Here is a 12,466-nt window from a genome sequence, read left to right as displayed (position 1 = left end):
CCTTAGGTCTGTGTTCTTTGCATTGTCCTTTGAACTGCTTTTAATGTCATACTGTTTTCCTCTTTAAATATTGAATTTAAAATATTTGACACATATTTTATGTTTGAGTGAAATTCATGATTTTTACTTTATAAATTATCCTCTAAATTTTTTTTTCTGTACTTCTCGTATTATGGACAATGAGAATGTATTGTTTTTTATAATTTGTTAGAATTATAAACCTATTTCTAAATGTCAAAGCTAATTCAGAGTTGATTTGAAATAATTTTGAATATTCTAAAGTGACCAATCCCAGGGATGGGAATTAAAAGTTTGGGGGGGTTCTTTTTTAACTTAAAAAGTTGTGGTAAATACATATATTTTAAAGTTTACCTTCTTAACAATTTTAAAGTGTATATAAGTTGGCGTGTAACCACCACTACCATCCGTCTCCAGAATTTTTTCATTTTCTTTGTTATGATTTAGATATAAGGTGTCCCCCAAAAACTTATGTAAGACAATGCAAGAAAGTTTACAGGTGAAATGATTGGGTTAAGAGAGCCTGAACATAATCAGTGTGTTAATCCTCTGACGGGGATTAACTAGGAGGTAACTGTAGACAGGTAGGGTGTGACTGGAGGAGATGGGTCATTGTAGGGGGTGTGCCCTTGGGGTTTATATTTTGTCCCTGCCCAGGGCAACACTCTCTGCTTCCTGATGCATTTCCTGAGCTGCTTTCCTCCACCACACCCTTCTACCATGATGTTCTGTCTCAACTAGGACCCAGAACAATGAGGTCAACCGACTATGGATTGAGACCTCTGAAACTGTGAGTCCTGAAATAAACTTTTCAGTTTTTTTTTTTTTTTTTAATCACAGTGGTGAAAAAGCTGACTAAAACATCCCCCAATTTCAGCAGCAAAAATTGACCAAAAAAACCTTACAGCTGGGTGTGTGAAAGGAATCCCTAAACAGGCACTTGCAAAGAGAACGTTGTAAGGAAATGGAAGGTCATGACCAGACCAAGTAAAGTCCTTGCAGCAGCAACAAAACGGATTAAAATATTCCCAAACTGAAACCCTTTATCAATTAAATGGCAACTTCGCATTCCCTTGCATCCCTGCAGCCCTTTTCTACCACTGTTCTTCCTTATCTCCATGAATTTGACTACTCCGGGTACTTCATATAAGTGGAAACATACAGTATTTATTTCTGGCTTATGTAAATTAGTATAATGTCCTCAAGTTTCATCCACGCTATAGCATGCCTCAGGGGTTCCTTCTTTTTTAAGGCTGTATAATATTCCACCCTATGTATATACTACTTGTGTTTCTTCATTCGTCTCAAGGGGCACTTGGGTTGCTTCCACGTTTTGGCTCTTGTGAATAATACTGCTATGAACATGAGTGTACTAAAATCTTTTTAGTCCCTGCATTTAATCTTTTTGGAGATATGCCTAGAAGTGGAGTTGCTGGATCATCTGTTTTCTATAGCAGCCACATCATTTTCCACTCCCTCCAACAGTACACAAGTGCTCCAATGCCTCTGATGACCTTTGTTTTAAATGGAGATTCACAGAATGCATATTTCTTTTTTGTAAAGTACCTTTCAAATGTTTTTTGATCTTTATTTTAATGCAAAGAATGAGAACTGGAATGATGATGTTTTCCTTAGTTTTATCCAGAAATAATGGATTAAATATCCAGTTTACTTCAGAAATAATGGAGAACACAGAGGTTGACTCTTATGGGTTATGATCAATGTCTGAAGTTTACTTCAAGACGCATCAGCATGGTAGTGTGATATGATTCATTGTTTTCGTCTATGCCCAAGTAGGAGTTGTGTGCCCAGATTATATCTAACTGCTCCATTTCAAAAATTCTAATCCAAAAAGCCATACTCCAGAGGCAGCAGCTAAGGGATTAACCACCTTGGTTTCCAATGAGTACCAGAGACCTTGATATTTCACATCATACTTGTAATTAATGGTTTCTCTCTGAAAGTGAAATTCACTGCTGACTAAGATTTGTGGATTGCCTAGAAGTGCCAGAGAGACTCTTGCTTTACTATAGTTTGGTTGTATATGTCCCTCAGGGCTCGGGTGTTGAAGACTTGGTCCCCAGCCTGTGATGATAGTGGGAGGTGGTGGAACCTTTAGGAAGTGGGGCTTAGTGAAAGGAAGTTAGGACATTGTGCATGTGCCCTTGAAGGGGATATTGGGACCCAGTCCCTCCTCTTTCTCTCTTTGCTTCCCAGTCATCATGAAGTAAACAGATTTGCTCTACCATGTGCTCCCTGAATGATGTTCTTCCTCATCACAAGTTCAAAAGCAAGAGAGCTGGTGACCATGGACTGAAACCTCTGAAAATGCAAGCCAAAATAAGCCTTTCTTCCTCATCAGTTGTTTACCTCAGGTAGTTTGTTATAGCAACAGAAAACTGATAAATGCACCCTTATTGTCTCTCCAGGAACAGGATGTTAGAATCTAGGCAGCATAGTAACACTAACTATAAGAATGTTGCCTCAGCCTTGACTTATAAATTCTTCTTGTCTAGAAGCTAACACAGGATTCTCCCCCTACTGACCCCATCCAGAGGGCTAGCAAATCCTCCTGTGAGAATTGCCTGTAGGCAATTCTCCTGGTAAGTGTTATTGGAGCATTTAATGAACAGAGGACCTTTTTTTTAAAATCAGATTTACAGACAGACTGAAGGACTATATTTGTGTCTGCTTGCTACTAAATGAATAAATATATTGTGAAATTCAGTTTAAGACTTTCTCCAAAGCTGTGTATTGAAAGTTACTTCTATATTTTTTAAAAAAATATTTGAAACACAACCCTTGAGACCTAGGGTTCCCTGCTATAAAAAAGATTTTTGAACCATTATAGATGCTAGCTCCAAAAGACAGAGTCAGGCCCTGGGACAAGTTCCCACAACTTTCAGCAGAACTAGGCAGTAGTTGGAAAATGTCTGATGGCCCAGAGCTAAGACCAATCTTTCATAATGAAAATCGAAGGGAGTCAAGCATTCATTGTTACAGGAAACTAGATTGCCCATAGAAAAGAGGGGCAGGGTAGGAGAACTGGGAACGTTTTAGGATGGGGCAGGGGGAGTTCATAAGAAGAAGTAACTGTTGCTTCTGGGTTGATTGGGGTTGGAACCAGGACAGTATTACCTAGGGGTCATGTTGGGATTGGAGTTGATGTTTTAAAAGTACTTCCAGAAATGTAGAGTGGTCTTTTGTTCTTGTGCTTGGGAAAACACAGATTCCTGAGCCACACATTCGAACTACTGAATGAGGTTTCCCAGGTAAATATGATGGCATCCATGTGTTGATCCATGTGTTGACAAACCCTCAGGAGACTCTGAGGCTCAGGGAGGACATTTTTTTTTTTTTTTTTTTTTTTTTTTTTGCTTTTGAATGCACTTTATAGTTTATCTCTACCTTAGAATCTAGATTATTTTTGTTTAGAACAGCCCGAATGCTTCATAAACCCTTTATGGGATTTGAATCCTCTTTCAAAATAGTTTCCTTTTTCATTTGGATCCCCTCCCCCAAACGGTGGAGGAAATGAAACCTAAGGATCATTTATCTGTGGGGAGGAAGGGAATCCTGTGTCTGCCTCCTGAACTCTTCTCTAGGCCTTCAGCTTCTCTCTCTTCCCTGCTGCCTCTCTGGTGGCCCAGGCTATTCTCTCATCCTGCTCCTTAAGCTCACTCCTACGTGGTCTCCCATGCTCTTTCCCTATTATGCACACGCTGCCCTCAGAATTGGCATAAAATTCAACTGGATCAGTTGCTGGACTAACCCTTTAGGAGACTCTGCAGTCCAGCCCCAGCCTGCATCAGCCTGGTCTCGCCCTCCCTCCCTCCTCCTCCTCACACTCCAAACCTGGGTGGGTTAAGTCCTGCCCGCCACTCCCAGCTCTAGAACACTTCAGATCTCTGCTGACCTGCCATTTTCTCTGGAAGAGTTTCCTCATTCCTTGACACTTCCTGTTCCGTACTTCCGTAAGGCCTCTTCTATCAGAACGCCTGCCACAACTCCTTAGTACTCCATTCGTTTGGTTTTCTAGCCAGTCTGAGGGCCGGGTCAGGTTCATGCTATTCTGTTTTCTTCCCAAAACTTGTTCTGGTGTCTGGGCCCCTTAAGAAATCAATTTTATCCTGTTCTGCCCTGTGTTCTTCATAGTTTTCTATGTGCGCCTCCATAAGCAAGTTCGTTTGTTTTCTCAGCATACTAGATAATGAAGTACCTGATAAATTAAAAAATTCATGACAAAGAAGTGCAGGCCTGTGCAGGGATCCTTTTTTAGGGCAGAGCACTAAGAAAGGCATCCGATTATAGGACTGGCCTCTTCATTCCAGGGCTCCTGGGTTCATGTTTAGGCTGAGTGAGGAAAAGCATGAATCCTCATTGGGCAAGGACAAGGGATTGCCGAGAACAGCTTTCTTTTCTGAAGAGGGTCATGGAGGTAATGGAAAATCTGTTGACCTTGCTCTAGTTAGATTCAGCACCTCCAGCAACTAATTTTAAAGAGACGAACGGAGTCCCCTGTTAACCTGTACAGATTGGACCCCAGACACGGCTGAGTACAAAGTCGCAAACGTCTGCAAAGGCTTCATCTTAGAAATTCTCACTACAATCTTTGGCAAGTCAAGAGGGGTCCATCAGATCAATTTGCTGTTCTGAGGTGACCTCAGAGTCCCTATCCCAGGCCTTTGTATTTTACTCTCTCCAGAGAATAAGGTCCTGGATACTACTGCTACTCTTCCCCTCGTCAATCCAGTTCAGTAACTTATAAAGTTAGACCATGAAAAAAATTAAACTATGGTTGTTGTCTATTTTAAAATTGCATTGAAGCAGCCTGGATTGAATAACGCTGTTCAAAATAGCTTTTACTTTCTCATTGACATATGGCTGGTCAGTTGTTTTCTCAGTCACATGTGCCTAATATGGTAGAAACTTATACCTTTGACACCCAATTATAGTAAGTAAAAGTAGCTTCAATTAGCTCAGTATCATATCCACTCTAATTTTTTTTATAACACTTATCATTACCAAATATTTTCTTATTCTTTTCTATTGTCTCCTCCACTAGCGTCCTTGCTGGTCCTGCATGTGGCCATATCCCAGCCCTTAGACTAGTACCTAGCTCATAGTAGGTACTCAAGAATACTCGTCAAGTAAATGAAAGAAGTTTTATGAAATTCCTACATAATACCACAAAAGGAGGAGGTAACATATTATTTTTTAAAATGTAATTAAATACATGTAATTTAAAACATATTATCTTAATCATTTTAAGCATACAGTTCAATAGTGTGAAGTTCATTCACATGGTTGTGCAACCAGTGCTCAAAACTCTTTTTCTTTTTAAAAAATTTGTTCTTGTTAGTTATATGACAGCAGAGTATATATTGACATATTATACATACATGTAGTATAACTTACTCTAATTAGGATCCCATTCTTGCAGTTGTACATGATGTGGAATTTCACTGATCTTGTATTCATATATGAACATAGGAAAGTTATGTCTGATTCATTCTACTGTCCAAAACTTTCTATCCTGAAAAACTGAAATCTATATACCATTTACTCAACTCCCCTCCCCAACCTCCCCCAAACCCTGACAATCACCTCTTCACTTTCCATTGCTATGAATATGACTGCTCTAGACACCTTATAAGCAAAATTATGCAATGTTGGTCTTTTTGTGACTGGTTAACTTCACTTAAAGTAATGTCTTCAAGTATCATCTATGTTGCAGCATACTTAAGAATTTCTTTTCCTTTTCAGGATGAATCCTTCCATTCTCTGTATGTCCCGCATTTGGTTTATACACTTATTCATCAGTGAACACTGATCATTTCTGCTTTTGTCTACTGTGAATAATGCCGCTATGATAGTATATATCATTTTTTACCTGTCTTTTCATTTTCTGTGAGGTGATGGCTATCTAAAGCAAGAATCCTCTCATACATGCCACCTTAAAAAATATGTTCAAGTTTTAATTTCTGGAGACTTCCAGTTCTTCTCAACTTTGGCATCTAGTTGCCTCCTTTGCAAAGGTGGGGCTTTAGGGTGGAATGGGGCTGCTCTCCGGGGCCAGTTGAAGTCACTGTCTCACCTTGCCTGCTCTCTTCAACTCCATACAATCCTATCTACTGAGGGACAAAAGTATTTTTCTTGCCATAGATTGATTCATTTAGGTCTTTGAGATAATTTTCAGCTTCAATATGATATATTTTTTTTAAAACACAAGCATTTCATTTTTGTCAAAATTTACCTAAAATTTTTAAAAACTTCATGGTCAAGCTGGGCATGGTAGTGCATGCCTGTAACCCCAGCAGTTTGGGAGGCTGAGGCAGGAGGATTGCGAGTTCAAAGCCAGCCTCAGCAACTCAGTGAGCCACTAAGCAACTCAGGAGACTATCTCTAAATAAAAAATAAAAAGGGCTGGTGATGTGGTTCAGTGGTTAAGCACCCCTGGGTTCAATCCCTGGTATGAACAAACAAACAAACAAAAAAACTTCTCAGTCAATCACTGGGCAAAGTCCTAAATGGAAAAACTAATGCTTTCCAAATTAATGTATAGATTCAATTCCATCAAAACAAAACAAAACAAAAAACAAACAAATAAACCCCCCCTCCCCCCAAAAAAAAACAACTGAAACTAGGATTGGGGAGGTGATTTCAAAGTTCAGCAGGATAAATAAATGGCTGAAATAAACCAAGAACTTTTTTAAAAAAATAGTCCTGGGAGGGTATGCATACTTTAGCTACTTTGATTATTTAAATAGCATGATATTAGCACTAGAATAGAAAGGTAAACAGTCTGTTGAGACCAAGAAGTGAACTCTGATTATGTACAAAGTTATGACAAAATGGGATTTCACATCATGGAGAAAAGCATGAAAATCCAGTAGTGTTGTGGCAATTGTTAGCTTGGGGAGAAGCAGAAATGTCAGTCCATACATCTTGAAATGTGTCAGTCCCAGGTCTAGGTGAATTGCTGCTTTAGTTTGGATCTTGAATGTCTCTCAAAGGCCCATATCTTATAGACGTGGTCCCCAGAGTGGTGCTAATGGCAGATGGTGGAATCTTTGGGATGTACAGAATTGTGGAAAGTCTGGAGGTCATTGGGGGCATATGCTTGAAAGAGATTATGGGACCCTGGCCCCTTTCTCTTCCTCTCTTTGGCTTCCTGGCCATTAGGAAACTGCTTGTTAATTTTATTAACAAGGTCCTACACTATAGTGCTTTTTTTTTTTTCATGTGCTACTTCACTACAGGCTCAAAGCAACAGGGTCGATTGTTCATGGAGTTGAACTTCCCAAACCATAAGCTGAAATTACGTTTTCTGAAATAAGTTAATTTTCTCAGGTATTTTTTTATAGCAACAGAAATCTGATTAACACAATTGTATAGTGACATATAGAAACAAAATTACCGAAAGAAGAAAGAGGAAGTGAAGATAAATCAATAGAATATGGAAGAGTTTTCTGAGCAAAACATCAAAGATGACAAATATAGAGAAAAAATTTAGCTGATTACTGTATACATACATATGTAAGTTTAAAATCTTTTGGTTTCAAAATGCCTTAAACATAATTAGGGCAAATCTTCTAAGTTTATGTGTCAGAAAAAAGTTTAATATTTCTTATTCACTCATTTGGCAAATCAATTAGAAAACAGCATCACAGTGAAAAACAGACACAGAATGTGCACAATCACAGAAGAAAATAAATATCTAATAAACGCACTCAAAGACAATATGTTAAATGATTGTTTTATTCATCTAAGTGCAAAATGAAACTAAGAGAACACTTTTTAATTCTTAAATTGGGATATTTAAAGGGAAAAAAAAATGCTACCTCATTTTGGCCAGACATGGGAGGTAGGGAATATTACTGCTGGAAGTAGAATAAATAGTGCATTATTTCAGAGGTGATATTATAATTAAAAAAAAATTAACTGTAACTTCTCTTTAATTTCTCATTTAACTTGTAAGATATTTTGTTCCAACAAAATAAACAGTATATATGGAAAGACTTATGAAGATCTTCATTACAATACCCTTTATAATAAGACAGTATTACATTATGAAGTGAATTAGGTAAAAACAAGAATATATGTGTATAGAAGGAAATAAGCAAAAATGTTAGTTCTGGATCTCTTAAAGTGATAGGGTTTATAGTCAATTTTTATTTTACACATTTGCTTTCTCTAAAACTTAAAATTGGAAAATTATTATTTTTAAGGTAAGCTCCTCCACTTCTTTGAAGTAAAATCTCACATTCTTATGGCACAAAATTTTCTTCCATAACTGTGGATATACAATAGTTTATGTTCATAAGTAGGCAAGGATTCGTGTAAAAAGTATAAGTGCTAAATTCTATTTTGATGTAACATCAAGCCAGTCACGGAAATGCATGCACAATAAATGATCTGCATATATTCCAGGAAAAAAATAAGGTAGCATTTTCTATAATTCTAAGTATTCGTCATATTTATGCATGACATGGAAACATTCTTCACATGGAAACACAGTTATTATGAGATTGAACTTACAAATTAGTCATGGCACACAAAACTTAGATTTAGCATTTACTTTAAACTTTAAAGATGTGTTTTGCAAACGTACCGTAGGCTGGTAAGTAGAATAGCCACACACTCTGATTTCTCATTTTTATATTATTTTTCCTTACACAGGTTATTTTTTTTATTATCATGTTTGTAATTCTGGTGAGGACAGTATACTGAGAAATATTAGAAAACATATTTTCTCGTTTTCTTCCGGGTACTCTGAATACATTTCCTATGTTCGCTTAACAGATAAGACAATTCTATGAAGGACCTAATGTTATGTTTACAATGTCATGCTATGCGAATTCTGAATATGTGTGAGAAAGAAATGCGTTGAGCCTAGTACCACAGGCAAAAAGGTATGTGATTAGTCCATAATCTTTAGTAAGCAGTTTAAATTAGATTAAAGGTGCAAATTTTAGCCTAAAGGGATAGAACTATAGTGACTCTAAAAGGAACTATTGCTCCATTCTGTGGGCTTTATTTTGGATGAAGTGAAAATTAATAAAATTAACAAGCAGTTTTGACTGATGAATCCTGCAGACGTGAGACTGCAAAAAGAGTATAAAAACAAGTGTCACCTCCTTATATGATAATCACTCCCCAACACGGTAATACTCTTGTTGTACCCCTGAGTGGCGGGACAGGTTTATTCAGTGTCTCCTATTGTTAAGAGTAGGAAACAGTGTGAAATTGTGCTGGAAATTTCTTTTCCTGTCTTGCTGCTATTCTTCCTTAAGTTTCACCCAGACAGAAATTGGATGAATCGCCCTAAATAGAAGAGGTACCCCTCATTAACACTTACATAGTGATTTCAAAACCACATCCATCGTACTGATATATGCAGAAATGCATATTGCTCACTTTACAGTTGGCATGACAATTGTTTAAAATACAATATGTGAAAAACAAATGTTGTAAAATAGAGAAATTTCCAGCAAAAGTTCCTGAGAAAGCCTATTTTCTCATCAGTGCAGCCTCCTCTGCCGCCTCCACATTGCAGATGCCATTTGAAAAGGAACCTGTTAGACTTGCACAGCGTGTCCATTGTTTGTGAAACCTGATGCCATCAGTGAGACATTTTATCAGTTTTTTGGTTCACTTGGATCAATAGCAACACACGGTGTTAACAATTGGCCAGGTATCCTCAAGTTCCTGACTGTTCCTCGTCAGAAAAACTAGGACAAACCCCAAATGCCCAATAATAGAGAAATGGGAATGTTCAGATAAACAAATGGTGGAGCTGGAAGAAGCTCAGAGAACACGTAAGCTGACCTTCTTATTTTCCTGCTGTGAGTTCTGAGGTACGGAGAGGGAAAGCGACTTTCAGACCAATGCAGTGGATCTGATTAGTGCCAGCTCTGGCATGGAGCTGTCCTGAGCATGAACAGGACTCTGCCACTTGCTGTTTACCTTTGGGCAAATTAAACTCTTGGAATCTTTTTTCCTTAGGTTTACAATGGAGCAGTTTCTACTCAGTAAGATTGCTATAGGGATGGGTGAGATAACTGTCATAAAATATGTAGCACAGAGAAGGCACTTCCAAATTGTACTTTTATTAATATTTTAAAAACTGGATTAATCTATATTTAAACAATTTTGAATTTCAACCTACCTCATTAAACTCTTCAGCTACCGTTTCTAAAATTTATAATAAAATAATTGTAAGTTAAACGTGGCAACCCACAATTCTCAAGAATAATGTAGTCAAGAATAATGGGTTCGGGGCTGGGGAGATAGCTCAGTCAGTAGAAAAAAAAGAATAATGTCTTCGTATTGGTGATGTGGTTAGTGATTTGAAACTATAGGCAGTGTTCATGTCTATCTAGTTTTCTGTGGCTGTGGGAGATAAGATAAAGAGCAAACACATGGTTTGGCTTCAAAACCAATGTATTCAGTTCACTAACCAATATAGAGCATGGGGCATTATCAATAACCTGAATTTTAGCTCTTGTTCCATTTGTGTCTAGACCTGAATTATTCATTCTTCAAGTCAAGTTCAAGTGGGGAAAGCCTAGGCACTTTTAAAATTGAGGGAGTTTTGCAGGAGGGTTTATATTAGTTTTGGAAGTTGGTTCTGGCCAACTTTGAAACAGAAGTCTAAATCTAATTTAAAAAATTTTTCTCAGTCATTCAAAATAGAATTTGGCATTTCTGAATTCTAGTATTTGTATTTAATTGAAAAATATAAATGCAAAAATGTCAAACTGGGATAATAAAATGACACTGTTTAAGGGAAACAGAGTTCAGTGAATAGAAGGAGGAAGACAGAAAATCACATGAAAGTGAACACATTAGGATTTGGAATCTCTTTGTGAGAATCTAAAGGGTGGTCAGGAGATGCCCTGTGCTGCTGTCAACCCCCAGCCAAATGTTTTTTTGTGTTTTGATTTAAATGTTTGAAATCTCTTGCACAACTGCTTTTGTTACAATACAATTCATGACCAATTATGATCACGATGCTGCTTGACTACTGACTCTCTAAACAACAGCTTTAATTAACTGGAAGATGTGATTCCCTCTTTTGCCCAGAGAACACCTGCTGATCCCAGGGGGAGGAGGTTGGCTGGATTTAGAGGGCTTAGTTTCCTGGAAAACTCTCGGAAGAAACGTTAGTCACATTACCAGTGGATAGTTACTGATCTTACAGGCAATAAAACCTACCTCATGGAGTCAAGAGTCCTTATCTATAAAAGGTTAGGGGAGGAGGAACTTTCTTGAGAGAAACCTCCAGTGAATTTTGAACTTCATGATAAGCAGGTGAGAGTGTGTTGTAAGAAATGACATGCAGGTGACAGCTGTAGCTAGTTAAAAATCCTATTGCAAGGGACATTATAGAATTTAGAATGGTTTTACTAATTAAACTGAGTGTGTCCAATCCTTAATATACAGATAACATAATTTCTATTTAAAGGCAAAAAGTATTCAATCAGTTGACTTTTTCTATGTAAAATTATATCAAAATTTCATCACTAAAAACAATAATTATCACTTTTGGTTTTGCGGCTTGGCTGGGTGGCACTTCTGTGGGTCTTGCTTAGGCCTGGTCTTGTGGCTGAGATCAATTGGCAGTTGGGCTGGGATGTGTAAGTTCTCATGACCTCTCTTTCCTTGCATCCTCTATCCTCTAGGGGTCTGGCCTGACTGTTTGTGTTCCGGGGTCCTAGCAGCAAGAGAGGGTGACAATAATGTGCAGGCATCTTTAAATCCTCTGGACACATTTGCTAAATCCAGAGTGAGTGGGGGTTGGGGGCCTATCCAGAGCATGGACAGGAGGTAAGAATAAATTGGGGCTGTTATTGTGACTATCCTTCAACTATCTTTGAAGAGAAATACCAAAATTTCTTAGGAATGTGAACAACCAAAGAGTAGAATTCATGTAGATCAGTGCTGCCAAAAGGAGGTTTATGTCATTACATGTGTGCTATGGTTTGGATATAATTTGAGGGGATCCCCCAAATTCATGTGCTGGAAGCTTGGTCACAGTGTGGTGGTGTTGAGATGGTAGAACCTTTAAAAGGTGGGCCTCATGCAAAATGATTAGGTGTTGGATGGCATTGCCCTTAGGAGGGATTATTAATGCTAATCTCATAGAGTGAGCTGTTCCCATGAGAGTGAGCTGTTATAAAAAACAGAAAAAAAAAAAAAAAAAAAAAAAAAGAACCTAGTCAGGTGCAGTGGTGTGAGCTTGTAGTCCCAGCACTTGGGAAGCTGCAGCAGGAAGCTCACTTGAGCTGACACATTTGAGACCAACCTGGGCAATATCTAAAAAGGGAAGGAAGGGAAGGGATGGGAGAGGCTGGCTCCTCCCTGATCTCTTGGTCCTGACTCATCATGACATTTCTCTCCTCCTCCTGTGCATACTCCCAACATGATGTCATCCACCATGCCG

The sequence above is a fragment of the Sciurus vulgaris genome, assembly GCF_902686455.1.
Source record: "Sciurus vulgaris genome assembly, chromosome: 5".
Classification (NCBI taxonomy): domain Eukaryota; kingdom Metazoa; phylum Chordata; class Mammalia; order Rodentia; family Sciuridae; genus Sciurus; species Sciurus vulgaris.
The sequence above is the reverse complement of the archived record's forward strand: the minus strand, read 5'-3'. Positions refer to the sequence as shown.